The sequence below is a fragment of the Alligator sinensis genome, unplaced genomic scaffold (genome assembly GCF_000455745.1).
Source record: "Alligator sinensis unplaced genomic scaffold, ASM45574v1 scaffold628_2, whole genome shotgun sequence".
In the NCBI taxonomy this organism is placed as follows: Eukaryota; Metazoa; Chordata; order Crocodylia; family Alligatoridae; genus Alligator; species Alligator sinensis.
The window spans coordinates 382553-400838 of record NW_005841833.1 but is presented as its reverse complement, the minus strand read 5'-3'; the positions used below and the strand labels follow the sequence as shown (position 1 = coordinate 400838).

Here is an 18286-nt window from a genome sequence, read left to right as displayed (position 1 = left end):
GGAATGCTACTTGCAGAAGATCAGCCGGGGAGAGACCCTGAGACGAGAGTGGCGCTGGTGGGCTGGTCCCTAGTGGGTATGTTACAGGAAGGCTTCACTTACCTGAGTGTATTTGATGGGTTTGAGATGTAACCATGATCAAACTGGGAGATCAAGATTTTGCTGATGGAAGAAACTTTCAACACAGGAGGTGCCGGGGGGGATGGTAACATGATTGAGTATGTGTATTTAACACTACAGGAGCACATGGGTCTTTATATGGGGCTAGCACCTGCAAACCTTTTGCTCCCTGTAGCACGTACTCTGTTGACAACTCTTGTTTGAATTCTTTAAACCCATGAGACATTTTTGCGAGCTAAAATGCACACGAAGCTCATTCCCAGTGGTTGCAGCAAGGACATGATGGGAAGAAAACCCTGGGTTTGTGGCTGATGTGTAGCAGCTTGCCCTGCTCCGTGCGGGTTCTCTACAGACGTGGTTGTAGCATCACTCACTTGACAGCAAACGAACCATCTCAAAACGCACCCTCCCCGGAGCGTGCAAGTCCAGGAGCGCAGCCCCCCTCTGGTCCTGCTCCTAAACACACCTGCCTTCTCCATAAAATTATCTCCTTGTTACAATAGAAGCCATTTTTGGGTCCATTTAGCTGTAAAGAAGAGGAGGATGGCTGCACCCTCTTGAAACCTGTCTAGGGTGTGCAGGCTGCCAGGAAGCCTTGATTTATATTCCCCTATCAGGTGTTTTCAGCATAATTTTTTTTTTTTTTTTGCTGTGTCCAAAGTTGATTGTGGCTGACATCCCTGCTGCAGAACAGTTATACGTGGTTCAGTGCCAAAAACGGCTCTTTGCTAGCCTACCCCTGCTGAAGCGAGGCTATGATTTTGAGTGGAGGATGGACTAGAGGAAGGGGATTGAACAAGGAGGAAGAATAATCCATTGGTGCGGTCACTCATCCGGGCTGGGAGGGACCCCAACTTCATTTTTGGCCTCTGTCACAGACCTCCTGTGCAACACAAGGTAGTTCACTTCACTCGGCTTCTGTCTGAAAATGTGGATTTGTCAAACAGGATAACAGCAGCGTTGAGGGGCTTCGGATACTGGGGCAATGGGAGCCATAACAGTAGCTGAGATGGAAAGGAGCAATAGAAACCCAGTTTTGGCGTGAGATGGGTGAAGTCCATCTCTCTCTCACACACACACACACACACACACACACACACACACACACACACACACGATTTTAGAGGACAGTCTCCATCAGACTGGAACAATTTTATGGTCACTCAAATGTTGAGGGCTGCAGATACTTCCGCTGCCTGGGGAGTCATAGAAATAAATCTGTTGTATCAGGACTCTGTGCAAGAGTTAAGCCAACAATAATTAAAGCGGAGCTTGGCTCAATGGGCCAGAGAGGAGCAGCCGTACTGCTGCGCTAAAGGGAAAGGCAGAATTCACAAAGGAAGGACTGCTTGGGAAAATGTTGCTCCAGAAAGTCCTGGGAAAACCGAGGCATAAAGCTTTTCAAGATGCCACTCTGCAACCCTCGCAGGTGTCTTCGGGGTGGAGGTTGCATTGACAGCATCCCTGAAACGATGCGTCTGCTCCCAGTCTGATCCCGATGGACAGGGAGCATGGACCGTCTCGCCTTGCTTTCCTAAATGCAACCAGCCACTGAACGCAGGGACCCTGACCTAAATTTTCATACTGAGGTATCTATAACAAGTGTTTCCACAACCATATTTAAGTATCTAAATAAAAGTAACCTGGTTTCTTAGATGTGCTAAAACACCTGCAACTTGCGTGCAAGTTGGTGGGAAAAATTGCTGTCCCAATCTTTTGAAAACCAGATGATTTTTTAAATTTTTATTTGTCTGCCAACATATTGGGTTTGGATGCTTTCGAGCACCAGGGCTTGAAAGCGTTTGCTGTTACTGCCTTGCATGGAAATCTCCGTGGCTGAGAAGAACAAATGGGTCCAACTCCAACTGCAGTTCAGTGGGATTTGTGCACCTGTTTATCAGTCCTAGCCTAACGGTACACGTGACTCATACTGAGGCAGATCTTGGACTGAAGCTTAGGCTCACATTTGACTGCTTTCCTTTAAATAACGATTCAACACCCAGAACTGGATCGGTGGGCTCCTGGCAGTTGGGCCTGGTTATAAATGTGGAATGCTAATGTTACAAACAGACTTGGAATCAAATTGCTCATCATGCAGGTGTTAAAAATACCGAGAGTTTTGGCTCTCAAATTTATTAGCCGTCAGAGAGCGTATTATCAAAATCAATATTTATCTCCCCTTTTTGGCGAATTTATGCACCTTAACAATTGCTTCAGATATATGGTTACTCTACCTTGGGCCCGTTGCGTATATTTTAAGGACGCATGATGTTATGGAGCTCTGCAGTAATACTCTGAGCCCATCTCTGCTGGAAAATATAAGACCAATTTTAATGACTTACAAGTGCAATGTATGATTGCACCAACATGTCCCAAAGCCTGGGGAAACCTGTCTGTTAAAAATTAATGGAGTAGGAAGTCCTAGCATAAAGTAAAGCCTTGAGTGAAATTCCATGGCTTCATGGACTGTTAATTCTTTATTAGGTTTTCCTAAGACTGAGATAAAAGGCATTTTATCTTTTTTAAGGTTTGCATTAACATGTCATTGAGTTTTATAGATACATTGATCTTCATTTGGCTAATCTAGAAAGGGTAATAGAAATGTGTTATATATGCTATAGCAAAGACAACTCCATAACACTTTGGACTTTTTGTTGTTCTTATTTATTTAATAATGTTCAGATTTGATGGGGTCAGTACCTGATGTCCTGGAATTCAGTTAGATGCCTATTTCGTTGGCTGTTCATTTCATAGTAGTTTTTCCTTGTTCCTTTATTATTAAACTCTTTTTTCTTTCAAACTAATTGGGCAACAATGTTGGTACATCTTTGGAAACCAGTCATGAGCTTTTGTGTTTAAAGAGCAGTCCTCTTTCTATGCTGAATGTTCCCCTGACCTGGCTTCTTGACATTTTTATTCTACGTATTTCAAGACGAGAAGGAGCATTTGATCGTGCCTTTAGATTCAGAGTTAACTGACTTGGAAACAACACACACATCCATGGTATTCTTGCTGTTGGCCCTGAGTAAGGACCAACTAATGGGTCCACACGCACAACTTGGCGTGATACTGGAACATGCCCAAACAACGGCTGGAAAGATGCAGCTGCAACTCTTATCTAGTAGATCCAGGGGTTAAATCCTGACCTCACCGGAGTCGAGGGGAAATTTGTTACATGACTTCAGAGGGGCCACAACTTTTTATTTAAAGATAATAAATGCTATTTATTACTTGCACATAATGATTATTTACTGGGAGGTGATGATGATCTATGTATTGAGTGATCTGCATGGGACAAAGTAGCTAACAAATGTAGCTCCCTGGTGTTGATTGCACAGCTTCCTCCTCTTCATTCATGGCGCGGTGGGGAAGGGAAAGATAGGGTCAGGTCAAACAGAAGATGGGGTTGGCAAAGGGTTGGATAGTCATAGATCTGCCCAGAGGTTTTGAGAGACGAGTTCGGGTTGTGCTACAACTCTATCTTCTGTCACAAGCCCTGGCACCATGAGAGAGCCCAGAGCCATGTTGTTGCGGTCTCAACTGTCCCAAGATGTGCTCATTGATGAGGAACAATTTTTACCCACTAGTTTCTAGGTGAAAAGCCCTGGTCCACCACCATTTAATGCACTTTATTCCAGGACCAAATTCAGACTGAAATGGGTAAAAGCATATAGGCTACAGTGGATGCATGACCCCTCTTATCAGCAAGCAGCCTTGCTATTGTGACTTGTCCTGGCAGCTTAGATCTTAACTAACTTCTCATTGTCATATCCCTATTCTAGTTGCCTGTAGTGCGTATTCCTTCCACAACTGCCTGTGATCTCTCTTAATTTCTCTGATACAAGATTAAACATTCTGTGATTAGCTATGATCATATGATTTTTAAATGGGCTTTCTTATAGACCATGGAAATAGTCTAGGTATGCATGCATGAGTCCTTACTTCGGAAGTACTTGCATAATCCTCATGCCAGGGGACAAGTGTGACTTTTTTTCTGACCCATCACAACTACCCAGTGCAGATGGAATATTTAAAACTTTGCACTCTAGGGAGTTAAATGGAAAGCACAAAAACATAAAACAGTACAAAGACTTTTGAATGAAAAATGTTTAACAAATTGATACAAGGGAGTCATTATGTGCTTTGGCTATTTCAGGTGTAGAGAAAGAGGCAGGGGGTCAGACTTCATGATCTTCTGAGGTCCCTTCCATCCCAAACATCTATGGATTTCTTGGATAAATTCAGGCAGACAAGGTTCTTTGGGTAAACCTGATATCTTTTTTTATTAGACCGGCTCAATAGTTGGAAGAGTTCTTCTTAGCAAGCTTTTGGGTTTAAATACCTTTCAAATCAATCCTAAAACCGCTTGTCACGCAAAGAGTGAGTTTTGTCTGAGACACTACAGACTTCCTATGAAAACTTAAAAACATAGACCACCTTCCCAGCAACACCCTCCAAACCACCATGGATGTTACCAGCTTATATACCAACAGCCCACACCAGGATGGCATCCAAATCTGCTTTACAAGAGCAAGATGACAACTCCAAAGTACAGACCCAAAGATATTACTGACCTTATACACTTCACGCACACACACAACAATTTCACTTTTAATAATCAACACTTCCTCCAGACCATGGGCACAGCTATGGGTACCAAAATAGCCCTACAGTATGCCAGCCTTTTTATGAGCCACCGGGAAGAAGAATTGCTCAAGGACTGCACCATCAAACCTCTGCTATATTTAAGATATATTGATGACATCTTTATCATTTGGACTGAAAACCTGCAATCTCCGATTGTGTTCCATCAGAAATTCAACAATCATCACCACTCCATCTGACTATCTCTTGAATACTCCAGCACCAACATCTCTTTATGATCATCTGTGACGCAATGATCAGTATCCAGAATGGTAAAATACAGACCACATGATGCATAAGAAACCCATAGACCAACATACGTATCTGCACAAAACCAGCAATCACCCTAAACACACCAAGAAAGCTGTGATATACAGCCAAGCCCCCAGATATCACCGAATTTGCACTGAGGGGAACACCCGGGATCGCCACCTCGCTAATCTTACAAAGACTTTCACTCAACAAGGTCACTCCTCCAGAGAGAGAGGTCGCACATTTGAAAGAGCGACTCGGATGCCACGTGAAGAATTACTATAGTACAGAAGGAAAACCCCCACGAATCGCACACCGCTGCTTATGACATATCACACCTCTCTCGAACCTATATGGAAAATCCTCAAACAATTGCAACCCATACTAGAAGGAGACCCAATTCTTAAAGAAATCTTCCCAGAACCACCCATTCTAGCCTTCAAACAAGCACCGAACCTTGCTAACCTCATCACCAGAAGCAAACGTCCTACACACTGAATGGATCCAGACCACGCCATGACAAAAAATGGAAAACCTGGCAGCATATCTCCACCACCCCCACAATCACTACACCCCACGACAGCACTACCAGCATTCCTGGATCTTACAGCTGCACTTCCAGACATGTAATATATCTCATCCAGTGCACCAAATGCCCTGATGGAAAATACGTAGGAAAGGCCAAACAACAACTGTGCACCAGAATGAATGCACACTGGCAATCTATTGAAGACAAGAATACCCAATTACCAGTGGGGACACACTTCTTACAAGAACACCACTGTCTCTCCAATCTCTGTTCTGATCCTCAAAGGGAATTTACAAAACACTTTTCATGGACGAACTTATGAACTTCACTTCATCAACCTTCTGGATACAAAAAATCATGGACTAAATATAGACTTTGGATTTATGACATATTATAACCTGCCTGACATCTGACTCCCCAGGTACCTCTCCACTATTTACCAGCTACATTCACCCCCCCCGCCCCACAGCCTCTCTCTCACCCACTGACTCCTCAATTTATATCTTTACTGTCTTCCTTTCTTGCATGCAGCCCAGCCTCTGGATAATTTACTATTCCTTCCATCCAAGAAGAGCGCACACCAACTGCAGAAACTTCTTCAGCCTGACGAAGCGTATTTTAAACCCAAACGCTTGCTAAGACGAATTTTTCCAACTATTTAATTGGTCTAATAAAAGATATCAGATTTACCCAAAGAACCTTGTCTGCCCATGCCCTTAGACCAACACGGCTACAACCTACACCCCTTGGATAAATTAATACTTTCAGTTGTATTCAGTCAGGTTTAGTTTTAGCTAGCAGGTGCAGCCTAATGTAGAGATTACCTGTTGGGTGAGTTTTTCCACAACATTTTGCTCTCTGGACTATGAGTGGGCAAGCAGTGTTGGATATAATCAGAATTGACTTGCACTTGAACTATGCTTATGATATTTCCAAATACAAATTTACAAAAGATGCTGACAGAAGAGGAAGGCACCCTCCTCGCTGTTTCATTCCTTTGCCTGCTAAGGCAACTTTTGTAGCAGAGACCATAAATGTCAATTATGATGAAGCAGTGAAGAGTTGGAAGCAGCGTCCTCCACATCTTGAATTACATACCATCTATATGTATACAGTCTGGCCGGGGATACACTGGAACGAAAGTGAATGCTGCTTTGGGCTGGTCCCGTTAAAGTTGGGGAGCGTGTTGTAGGCTTCAGCAAGAGCAGAACCAGCAGGAGCAGAACCTAGCTTTAAATCCATTAGGTTTGTGCCTGAGATTTGGTGACACTGAAGTTTTGCTACTTTTAGGTTTGATGTCACTCTGAACAGAATCTGGTGCTCTGGATTTGTTATTAATGAAGGGGTTATCAAATACACACACACATGCTGCTGGGAGCTTCCGCAGACTAGTTGCATGTAGAAAACGGCACTTCGTTTTCACTGCAGATTAATTTGTAATAGCCTCCCGTTGTAGAGAAGCTCTTGCTGCTCTGTTCGATGCACTGCACTGTGTTCCTCATCTTGTCCTAATGTTAGGTTGATAAACTGTAGTTCTCCAGCTAATATATTGGGCCCAGTGATGGCTAGCCTCATGCAGATGGTCCTGGTGCCCAATAGCCTGGTGCATCTGTACTGAGAAATGAATTAAGCCCAGTTTTTTAATTTTGCAGCCGCCGGCCCTTGCAGTCTTAAAGCTGCTGTTCATTTCTGTTGATGAGATTAGAAATGCCATCAATTCTCAGCTGCTAATGATCATTTTCTTTTATTACATTAACATAATAACACAATATAATGACACAGCAGGTTTGACCTCAACTTTGGAGGCCCAGCTTTTTTAGTACTCGAAACTTCTTTCTCTCCATGTGTGTCAATAATTGTCTATCAGCAAGATAACGGTTTGGTGCATTGCAATGTGAAAGCCATAATAATTCACTTTCCTTATGCACCAATACTTTGACAAAAGTTCCTGATATGAACTCCTTCAGGGCACCTGGGGATTTTCCTGGCACTCAGGGAAATTTGAAGTTTTAAACTGCTAATCGGCGATGGGTAGACAAATAAACACCAAGAAGTCCTATATAAAGCTGCAGACTCGTTCTTCTCTACCCAAGAGAAGCAGTTCTCCATATATAAATGACCTGCCACAGCCTTTGATCGCTGTAGTAGGAGAAAAGCGGTACCAAGGGAAGGTTATTTTGTCCTTTCTGACAGCATCTGCCAGGAATTTGTAAAATATGTCAAATGTTGTATTCAAAACGTAAAATAATGCATCCAAGTGTGAAGAATTATGCTTTGTTCTCCTACTGGGACGTGCCTGAATAGGGCTATTTCTATAAGCAGGGGACTGAGGGAGGGGGTCAGGAGCTAGCCTCAGAATGCAACACTCTTTTATGCAGAAACAAATTAATGAAATTGCTGGAGGCTGTTGTCATTTTGTCATTTCAAAACCCAAACCAAAATGTTGGGCCCAAGTAAAGACCTTTTAAGAGAACAGAGATACATTTGTTCTGGGGCTTTTGGCTGTTAAACGATGTGGAGAGCTGTTCTCGAAAAGGAAACAGCTCCTTGTCATTTGTTTTTTCTTGAGCCGCACCTATTTGACCAGAATTCAGCAGAAGTTAGACATTTGCAGCTGGTTAAGATAGCTAGAGGTGGCGTATTGCTTCGTTGAGATGGCGAGTACAACTGAGCATACGAGGCGAGGGAGACTGGGTACCCAGAGAAGAAGGATACAGTGGCTTTGACCTCATGGAAGTGAAGCTATATCCATGGCATTGGAGCTCTCTGTTTCAAGCAGCTAACTGTGCCTGTGCTATACTCAGGCTTAATGTAACAGTCCCATTTGGGCCTTCTCCCACGCTTACAGTTGCGCATGTGTGTAACAGTTGGCGGGATTGGGCCCATATCTCATGGGCCCAGTCCCACCAAGAGAGAACAAAGCATAATTCTTCACACTTCGATGCATTATTTTACGTTTTGAATACAACATTTGACACATTTTACAAATTCCTGGCAGACCCAGCTTGTCTTGTGAAATCAATCCAAAGACTTGAGCAAAGACTTCAGTGAGAACTGACTCCTTCCCGCAAGTCCTGATCCTGCGAGAATGTACTATCCGCATCATCAGTCGTCTCACGGATAGGCAACGTGCCTAGGCCTTGGCAGCATCAGAGCCTCAGGCTGCAAAACTGGGCTGGAAACAGCACGATTTACAATCATGATTCTTCCACCCCCTGCCCTCCACTGGGGGGACCTGGAAGACTAGGGTTTTGCTTCTTTAAACCTCCTAAAAATACTGTTGTATGATCCTTGGGTGGGAACCACATGTGGGGTACAGCGTTTCCGGAATTACACTCGGAGCAGGATATGGATGAATGCTGGCAAATCCGAGGATGCAGGCACCCCAGTATCTTTTGAGCCTGGTGGGGAAAATAGTCCAATACCTGGCAGCTGCAAGCAGCTGCTTCCTATAATTTCATTCATTGACTGATCAAACTCCAGTTTAAAAGCAGGCAGGTCGGCTGCCTCCGCCCCTCCTCTTCCACCACTTTTAAGGGTGCGGTTCTGATGGGCCCGGAGAGAGGGACATGTCAACCACTGCTTCTCTCCTGTACCAATGAGTAGCTTTCTGAGAGATGGCGATGCACCGCGCTATTCAACCTTAGCAGTTTAGATCAATATCAGCAGCAGAAGAGTGATTTTAATAAAAGGACTCTCTCAGCTTTCCTATCTCCATGACGGATAGACCCAAGCTAACATAAATCCTTGCCTTTCGGCTGTCAGTCCGCTGGCTTAGTGTGACATAGATGTTTTGACAATGAATACAAATACTCTACAACTGGCTAATAGTTTAGCGCATATATTTAAGAGATTTACTCTTGCAATTACCTGGCACCTTTACTGACTGTGCTCCCCTTGTAAGGATCTTCCATTATCTGGTGCATATATGCACGTGTGTGTATGTGTATGGATTCATTTTTGCATTGTTGATGAAATATCACGGAGAGGAAAATGAGGTTTCTTTCCTCTGATAACAGCTGCATGGAGCCCAGTCCTTAATACTTCCTTAGCAATGAGCTTTTCCAGTAGCCGTGACAAACAATATTTCTTGGGTCTCGAGAGGGAAAAGCAATACTCTGAAATCATGGCAGCTGGATGTGGTGACTTATCCCAATTCGGAGAAGTTTGTGTGCCTTGGTGAGAGTTGGCGCTGTAGCAGGGAGTGTGGTTTGATGGCAGGGACGGGGCACAGTCTTCCAGAGCTCTTGGGGTCTGCTAATGGTTTCCTATGTCATCTTGGGCAAGTCCACTGGGAGGGTGATACTTAAAAGCATCAAAACAACTTCAGAAGATAGACTGTCTTGTCTTGTGTGCCTATCTCAGTTAAACTCCAGCATAGAAATGAATGGCGGGGTTTTTAGAAGTCCTTACTTGCCAAATTAGCGGTATTTTTCTGCTCAAGGCATGTGTTATGGTTCTCAAGTAATTAATGTTTGCAAAGTACTTTGAGATCCTTGTGTGACTGCTGCTATATTGATGCTAAACGCAGGATGCTTAAAGACCACATGATGCACTCACTGAGTGATTCCAACTCTTTGTCAGAGGTTCATGCAGGGAAGATTCGCTAGGAAATGCAGCTTTGGTATTTTTGCAGTGTAGTTGTGCTTTGACAAAAAGAGGCTGTTTCCGGAGCTTGCATAGGGCATTTGTGAAGAAGTGGGTACAGAAGTGCGGCTTGGAGGCAGCACAGCAAAAGCCACTAATCAGGGCACCTTGACAGATTCACATTTGCAATGTCTTGCTGCCCACGGCTAGCTCCACTTGCCTTTGTTAAGAACAAGGCCACAGGTGGGAGGAGAGGGAGGAAAGGAAGTTTTCCAAAGTGGTTTTCAACCTTTTTTAAATGCAAGGCACCGCTGGATAGACTTGAGGCACCCCTCAGAAAATGCCAGCTCTTGGGTTTCACTTCATTTTTTGACTACAGAAAGATAACGGAGCAGTTCTTCTGTTGCAAAGAGCTCCGAAAGAGGGCAACTTTGGATTTCTGTTTGAACTCTCAGGTTTTATCTAGTGAATCATGTTTGCACACCTAATAGTTCTAATCTTCTGTGAACCTGTGAAAGGATCTTGAGGCACCCCGGGGTGCTATGGCACCCTAGTTGAGAATCACTGAATTAATACTGTTTCGAGTTGTCTGCCGATTTGGGCAGATCTCAATATGTCACAGTACATCTGGCCCACAACACTAAAGGTGCCTTTAGACATGTGGGGAGGCTGCTCCAATGCACTGTAATTACAGCATGTTGGAGCAGACTTGATTAATTGAATCTTCTGGAGTGTACTAATCAGCGCGCTCCATCAGCCTCTGCATCTCATGTATCTGTGTCCCCGTGCTTCAAAATGGTGGCGCTTTTAGCTAAAGCTCATTGGATGAACTTTGCAGTGCGGGGGTGCTGATACGTGCGATGCTGCGGGCTCTCGGAGCTGCTCTAATTAAAGCACCTCGCCCCCACCCTGGGAGCACCTATAAAAACACCTTAAGGTTTTAGAGCTGTTTGTTTCTGAGGCCCCCTCGACGCACGAAGCTAAAGGCACGATGAGATCTAATGTGTGATTCACAGAATCGCGCGTCTTGCCTTTCCACATATGCATGGCAGGAGGTGCGATTGTGGGATTGTGCATTAGATCCCATCACACCTTGTTGCTGGTGCTGCACCAGGAGGCTCCCCTAGCTGGGAACACCATGCAGCTCAGTTGAGGGGCTCCCAGACTTGGGAGTGCCCCACACAGCCCTGGACCTGGAGGATTGCCACTGCAGCAATCTCCACACCCCAGGGTGCAGGGAAACCTCTGGGGCTAGGGGTACAGGAAACCTGTGGACAGTGGCTGCTGCAATCCCTGGGGTTTGGGGGTGCAGGAAACCTTTGGACCTTCCCAGATTGGGGGGACCTTACTACATGTGCAAATTAAAGCTCAATAGCAACCAGCTGTAAAAGTTAGTACACATTTTTGAGGCCTAACTTTTGTAGCTGGCTGGAGCTTTTAATGATGTGATGGCTACTTTGCATGTGTAGCTATAGGGGCCTGAATGAAAAGTGCTGCTCAAAATGCAGTCACTGGGGGAGGAGGATTGGAGAAATACCTTGCTTGGCCCAGATGCCTTTCAACCTCCATTATACTCTTCTGGGGACACTATTTTCCAACATGTCCCCAGAGACATTGTAAGTTTTTTTTTTTTTTTTTTTTTTTTTTTTCCCAGCACCCTGGGGAGAGGGAGAAATTATACTGACCACTGGAGGGGAGAGGGGTCTTACCTGCCTGGGGATTTTCTCATTTGAGCAACAGCTGCTACTACTGCTGCTGCTTTAACAGCATGGCCTGAGCTGCTTCTCCTGAGGAACAGGCAGGGGCACTGGGCACCTCTCCTTGTACCCTATTCGCCCCACTCCATGCCTAGGGGTAGCGTTGACCCTCCCATGGCAAAGTCCCCCAGGGGGAAGGGGCATCACTGCCCCTGCTTGGCTCCCTATGATTGAGCTGTGTCCACTGTGGAAAGACTCCTGGGAAGAGGGGGCCACACCGGTGCCCTCGGCTAAATTGGTACCCAGGGCTGGGGCCCCTCTCGCCCTGCTGTAGTTATACTGCTGCATGCATCTAAAGTGCTACGAACAACTACAGACTCGACAATAATATTCTTCCTGTCCCATACCCGGGGTTCAAGCATGCCATTGAGGCACAGTTTAACAGAGAGAGAGGTTTATGGCTGCATTCGTCTCTGAACTAAGGCATTATAAGCAGCTATAGTCATTCAGAGCGGGGCAGGGAAGTCCTCTCTGTGGTTTAGTTTCTGATGAGGAGATCCCTTAGGATGCCTATGCTTTAGGGGCCCTGGGGACAGCAGTTGTGCCTTACTTTCCGTGCCCGGTGCCCAACCTGGGATGCACGTGGGGGAGGGGGTTTCTTGTGTCCTCTGTGCAAACTGCCTTTTAACTGAAAGGTTTACTTAAATTGCTGTTAAACTTTTAGGCCAACGGATCTGTAACTTGGCTCGTTCAGCTGATGAATCGGTGACCTTTAGCCACTTTGCTACCACCTCTAATTGGAAGTGACAGGGCAATTTCCTGGTTGCCATTGTAGGAGATAGGCAGGGAACACTAGCCAGAAGCAATCTGTGACTTTTAACTACCGTATTAACACTGCTGAATTGCCGTTGAAATGGCAAGTTAGGCCTATGATCATCCCAACAAAGCGTCTGGAGCAATTAAACAGACCCATTAAAGCGACAAAACTCTTGGGGAAACGTATCTATATTTCCCTTCCCCCCACCGGAGGCTGAAGCTGTTAAAGCAAATCTCTCAGATCCCGCATCTTGTTGAAGTGGCTCTTGCTATATCATGTCTGCCACTGAAAAAAACTGCACTCCAGTAATACAGGGATAAACCTGGAGTATGAGCTAGAAAACCTGCGTGCCCAATAGAGCTGTACTGCTTTTGTCAGTGGAGGAAGAAATTGGAGGAAGCTTAATGAATCGATGCAAAAGGAGCGTCATCTAAATTTCTTGTTTCATTTTTTGGGAGAACGCGCGAGTGTTTCTGATCTTCAGACTTCGTGCTTATTCCAGTCCTCTTTTATTTTTAAAGGGTCACCTTGAATATTTACGGACTTTGCCTTCCTCCCTGTTTCCTATCGGTTGAAACGGCCTCGTTGCACATTGCTAGCTGGTGTTCAGACATCAAAATAATCTGCCTTATTTGCTTTGCAGAAGTGTTTGAACAGTGCCTAACACGATGGGCCCTACCTAGGGTATTTCTTGGGGCTCCAAAGTGGTGCAGCGGTACGTGCATATACTCTGTTAGCTCATCCAACTTCTACCTTTTTGTATAAAACATGTTTGAGTAAATGTTTGTAACAAGCAAAAAAACCCTCTATGGCTAGCATGTGGGAGAGACGGCGATTTAATAAAATAAATACGTGATGGCATAAAAGTTTTACGGGAGCCTGGGATGGGCACGTTACTCACAGACAGTGAAACCTTCCCCAATGTGTTTCAGAGAGTTTTTTGCATCTTTTTTTTGTTATTGGGACTATTTTGGGGGTGTGGGGAGTGTGTATATTGCTCTACCTCTAAAACCAAATGCCCTCATTATCATGTTCTCACTGTGTAGTAGCGTTTATAGGGAGTAATGAAGACCTCTAAAATAGTTTCCTTGGGCTTAAATTAATGTCACAGGTGTAAGGCCTTGTATGTCAGCACTTGCAACAAGGTCCGGTGGGGTAGCGGGAGTTTCCATGCCCCTATGCAATGAAGCTCCAAGTTTTAGACCTGTAGAGAGGCCAGAAGGTAAAGGCAGGAAATTTAACTCCAGATTTAACTTGAAGCTCTTTACGGCTCAGGATTTGTGTTTGGGCAGGGTCTATTTTAAGAGGAAAGTCTACCTGCTGCATTCTTGCAGCTGTTTAGCTTCAAATCTGGTTGCTATTTGAAGCTGCTCAGGAGTTTAGAGTAAGGGCTTGTCCATATAGACTGGGGCGGGCAGTTATTTCTGGCGGAGGGTGCTTACTGAGTTTTGGCAAGCCATTGAGGTCTGCATGACAGGCAGCCAGGGGCAGATATATTTTCTAAATTTTTTTAAGGGTCCCGTGGGCCAGATAGAGCGGCCTGGCGGGCTGCATTTTGCCCACCCCTGATACAGATCATCTTGACCTAGATAAGGTATGACTTTAAACACCTACAGTTGTTGCTGGTGTATCTCCCTCTGCGGACACACTTATGGCATGAGCGTCTTTTTGCGGTTTAGCTTCTTTTGCTGGAAAGGGTTGAAACAGCCGCTCGTATTCAGCAATAAACATTCCCACAGCAGGTATTACATTAGCATATAACTAGCAGTTTAGCTATACCAGTGTAATTGGATCAGCATAACCGATATAACATCCCCACGTGAACAAGCCAGAAGGTGGAGCATTAAATCGGTTGAAAGGACGCCCGCACTTCATTGCGTAGTGCCTTTTCATCTCTTGGCTAAGCTACACATATGATCTGCTTTGTGTCCTGAAGTAAGCACATCCCATATAAACACCTCTCCTCAACTAATAGAGCGGTCATCTAACTTCTTTCTCGACCGTGTTCAAACAAGCGCAGTATAATGGATCAGTGACTTGGAAGCCACAACAAGCAATTTTCCAAGAGGCCGTTTACCTTTTCCCCAGGTCTGCTGTTCTCTGCACTTGCAACATTGGACTTGCAGGATCATGTGCCTTTGCTTGCTTTCTGGTTCTTTGAAACTTTTCTAACTCTTAGAGAATCCTGAGCTAATCCGCAGGCCTTTGGGACGCTGAGTGACAGCATCGCCTCGCTTCCCCTGATGCCAAATGCATTACTGCCACAATGGCAGAACTGGCACGGGATGCTAATCCTGCCATGCTTCTCCAATCGCTCATTGAAGAAAAGATATGAAAACAAATTGCTAGCCCAAGTTAAATTTAGGTTTATTCAGTTGGAGTTAATTATAATCTTTGTTTAGTCTCCAGCGATGCCTCCTTATAATACACTTATTATAGCTGAGAAAATTAATTTTTATTCTACCATAAAGGTGAATGTAATAATCTAGGTTCGGGGAAGGGATTACTTTAATAAGATTTAAAGGGGGACATTCAAAACAGTAAGATTTCATTATCTGTAGGTGGCCTCGCTCTGTCCACATGCCTGACAGTAGGGCTGACAATGCGAACTGCACTCGCACAAAGACTCATGCACCAGCTCACTCCTGTTCAGCTTCGTTATTTTTGGCTGTGCTAAGCAGGGTAAATACACGCATGTGCCAGAAATAATAATTAAACATGTTGCTGAACTTGCAGCTTGGCTGGGGCTGCATCTGTATTGCATCATTGTTAAATTTTGCCCTGAAAGGAAATATTGCAGTAGACAAAATGATTCTGAGGACACAGATGCTTTGCATTTTTCTTGTAGTATGAGCATTTGGCAAAGATAAAAATGCAGTATATGATCAGTGATCAGAGTTACATGGGGAAAGGTAAGATGGTAAGGTTGACGGTGTCCAGGATGCCAGGTTGCGTGGAAAGTTGGGAGACTGGCCCAAAACTGCCAGTTACTAAACCAAAATCTCATTACCAGGAATTTGCAAAGGCTAAATCAGGAGCCCCGAAAGTGTAGAATCTGCCTTCAATGGTGTTGTCGCCAGCTGGTACAGAGCCTCGTTCAGCTATTCTTATGCTGTTGAAGCCGGTGGTGGTGGGAATATGTTTTAAGTTGTTTTTACAAGTGGTTTTAATTTAACATTAACCATAATTGCTGAGCTATTTCTTGCAGATTTTTTTTAGTGTTGTTTCTAATTGCAAGTTATTTCATTAGATTTGAAATGCATAATTGGAATTGTTTTAGGTTGGTATAACAATCCCCCTCTCCCCATGCCCATGTGTTTTGCAGTGCATTGGTATAAGTGTAAGGCCTGTGTTTGAACCTGCGGGTGGTGCAAGTTGTTCCTTGGAGGGATTTATGTTAGGAGAAGCAAAGGCACTTCCATAAAACCATTGGTATAAGTCACAGGACAGACTTCTGCCTGTGTGAGTTAACAGATAGCAAGAACTCAGCCACCAGACTTTCTGGTTCATGAATTTAATAAAACAGCAATGAAAGATGAAGAGGGCGTGGGTGGAGGTCGGGGATAAAAAGCTAAGTGGTGGTGTTCCCTGCCTCAGCTCTCTGTCTCTGCCCCCAGTGCCATAGCAATGATGTTTGGCACCCGGGGCAAAGTCTGCAGCGGCAGCCTGCCCTTGCCCGATGCACAGTTCTTGGGGGCACATGCCCCCCCATGCTTGCCCAGGAGTGCATGCAGCACTGGTAACCACACTCCCCCTGAAAGCCCGCTTTCTGACTTTTGGTTTTACTTTAGCTTTTCTCTCTCCTCCACTCTTCTTAGAAAGAGCTTCTTTTGTCATTTTTACATCCTTTCCTTGTTCTCCATCATCTTTTACAGTGAGACGTGAGGCCCCCTTGGACTGCACCAGTTGGCTTTCCAGTGAAGTTGGGTACTATTTTCCCCATCACTTCAACCGGGCCTCACTTCCAAAGCAGAGAATTTACTCCAATATAGTTACTTTTCTATTGGAGTAGTGTGCACACAAGGAGATCTTCCTGCAGTAGCCGGCTAAAAAAAACTCCTTCACATGCAGACTGTTCTAATACAAAGGTATCTCAAGTGGGAGTAATTACTCTGTCCAGGAAGTGGAGTAAGAACTATCCCATGTAGACAAGCCCTTAATCTTCCAAAAAGCCAGGTGAGCCTTTGAGAAGATCATAATACTTGCTGCCTCTTCATTCCTTGAGGTTATTCCTCTTTCATATAGAAGAGCAACTTACATAATCCCCTCGTCTGATGTGTATAAAAATATATAAATTAAGTTGCTGTCAGTAGACAATTTGGGGACTTCATTTTAACACTGCATCCTCTACGTGAGCAATCTCGCTTTGATAACCCTTGAGTTAGATTCAAGGCGGATTCACAGTGAATGCTGTGATCTACATTAGTTGATTTGCTTTTGTGTCTTTACCATTCTGTGCTGGTGGGTTGCTTTTATAGCATTGTTCTCAGGGTCAAGTGCTGTAGCTTCCTCTGAAGCATCAGGTTTTAATCTCTGTGATGTGCCCAGCATCCCAGCCCAGCAATCTGATGTGACAGCAATCTGAAGAGTGTAAAATTATCTCAAGGATGGAGGGTAAGATTTTTTTCGACTGGTCATTTTTGGTGCCTCATTATTTGGGCAACCAACTTGCTGGTATAACTGGGCACCCTACCAATATGAGTTCCCGTGAACACACGTCACGTTGAGCACCTTGACCGAGGCTGAATCTTTCTTCATCTTACTTAAATACGTTACTCCTTCCCCCAGGTAACAGTGTTCCTTGTTGCTCATCTAGTTCTCTTCTCTGGCACTCTTTGTTTAATATTGCAACCAACTAATGCTTCTTCTCCCTGGATCTTACGGGCACCGCCATTAAAGGACAGGTGATTTAATAGTCCTTTTGTTGCACGTCCTAAAGCTGGAAAGGTTGTCCCATTTTTGACTACTACCATAAAGAGATTGATGCAACCGGGCTGAATCTTGAAATTAAAAAGACGGGGTGGTGGCCTGCCATGGCATGAACTATTTCTTTTTAGATGTTCCCACAGCATCATAAAACGCTGCTAAATTCAGATATCATATTTTGTAGCAGGATGGTTCTGGGACAAAGCCTAGCCCTGTCTAGTAGTGTTTATAGCTTCTCGTATAAGCATTCAGACAAAATTTGTGTCTCATTTTGCTGGAGTTTATAGCAGGGGTAACATCCAGGATCTCGAACAAGTTTCTCACAGGGTGCACCGAATTCCACCACAATAGGGAAGCTGGAGGAGGGGAGAGACGTGCCTTCAAAAATCCTGTAAATTAATATATGAGGGAAATAAAATATCTACATATCAGATGGGGGGCCAATTCTGCTGTAATGTAAACACAAGTATATTTAAGCCTCAAATCCTTTTCATTTTCTCTCTAGTTCTGCCAATATTTCAGTCTCCCTCAGAACCTAGTTTGTCTCGGGAGAAAGCAAAAGTTGAGCTCGAAGGAGATTTTGCTGTTCTGGGCCTTTTGCTTATCTATACAGCTGGGTAATTTTATGATGAATGAGACTTCTGGAAAGTCTCGCCTTCAGACATAGCTAGATATGTCTACAATTAATCCAGGAAGGCACTTGTCTGAATTTTG

At 44.4% G+C, this 18286-nt stretch overlaps 1 protein-coding gene across 1 annotated transcript in view; it reads left to right on the top strand.

Annotated features, from left to right (window-relative positions):
• Positions 1-18286, top strand: part of TMEM132B (transmembrane protein 132B) — a 301506-nt gene that overhangs the window by 9171 nt on the left and 274049 nt on the right. The gene's annotated exons all lie outside the window — the stretch shown is intronic.